Source organism: Aplysia californica, unplaced genomic scaffold, assembly GCF_000002075.1.
Source record: "Aplysia californica isolate F4 #8 unplaced genomic scaffold, AplCal3.0 scaffold00645, whole genome shotgun sequence".
Lineage (NCBI taxonomy): Eukaryota > Metazoa > Mollusca > Gastropoda > Aplysiida > Aplysiidae > Aplysia > Aplysia californica.
In genome coordinates this window covers 267,434-268,760 of record NW_004797915.1, presented here as the reverse complement: position 1 = coordinate 268,760, position 1,327 = coordinate 267,434, and positions in this window count along the sequence as shown.

Genomic DNA, 1,327 nt, shown 5'->3' with positions numbered 1-1,327 from the left:
CCTCTCTCCCTCCCTCTCCCTCTCTCTCTCACTCTCCCTCTCCCTCTCCCTCTCGCGTCGGCGATCTGGAAGGGCCTAACAGCTACGCCATATACGCTCCTCAACCAAAGAAGCACACAGGATTTTCCTATGGTTTTGTTTTAACAACCACCTCATCGTTCTGATTTCGTTCCATCTCTCAGAGTGAGTTATGGTTTGCTAACAGACTCTCTCCCTGTCTGTACCGTCAGGTCGAGGCGAGTTCTTGACCTCCTATCAAATACACATAAGGCGGAGAGCAAAGCTGTCGATGCCACGCTTGCCTGTCCCTGGTCACGTTCTCCAATTTTGGCACATCCAGGCCCTGAGCGATTGCCTCATCCGTAATTTAGCCTCTGTAACTTCCAGTTGGTGTACCTCTTTTTCTTTTTCCAGTTGGTCTCCAATGTCATCTGAAAGGGCAACTTTGTCTTCGGCATTCATAAAACATGTCCTCAATATCTCCATCTTTTCCGTTTTAAGGTTGTGTTCATATCTTAAATTCCAGATCTTTCCAGCAGCTCGATATTTGTATGTAACAAATTCATTCCATTTTGTTAATAACATTCTTTGCAAACATTTTGTTTGGAATCATTTAATTTTCGTTGAATTGTTTTGTTTTCCACATCTCCGGACCATACGTCAGTACAGCCAAACCATTGCTATTGTATTTTTTTGAAAGTTTATCTTCAATGAAATGATCTTTGAAATTCAGATGGTTTTTAATTTTACAAAAGCGACCCTATATTTTGAAGTCTTTGGTCGACATTGTCAACGCAGGCTGCAGTTTTGGAGACAAAGCAGCTAAAGTACTTGAATTTATACTAATGTCTGCAAGAGGTTCTCGATAAAGAGTGATGTGAGTAGTCTTTGGTGATAATCACAGCACTTCTTTTTCTCACTTCATCGACCTGGAAATGGGTACTCGGCTATAGACAGCGAAAGATTGTGTAAGTTTGTTGGTGTCTGAGCGCTTATTCAGCTGCTTGTACTTTATGCTTCCCAGAAAACCAAGAATGCTGTAGGATCTGCTGGGGTAAGAATTTAGTGTAAAGCACATAGAGATTGCTGTCGAGCGCGGAAATGCGTTATACAATGACTGTTTTATATTACTATTAATCATAGTATCATGGTCATTGTTCTGGAAATGAGCTCATAAAACAGTTCCCACGTAATCTCTATACCACTACAAGAGTCGCCCCAACAAAACATTCTTGAACTACATGTAGTATCAGCGACAACTACCCTGTCATCAGGCCACTTGGACAAGTAAGTGTGTGTGTGTGTGTGTGTGTGTGTGTGTGTGTGC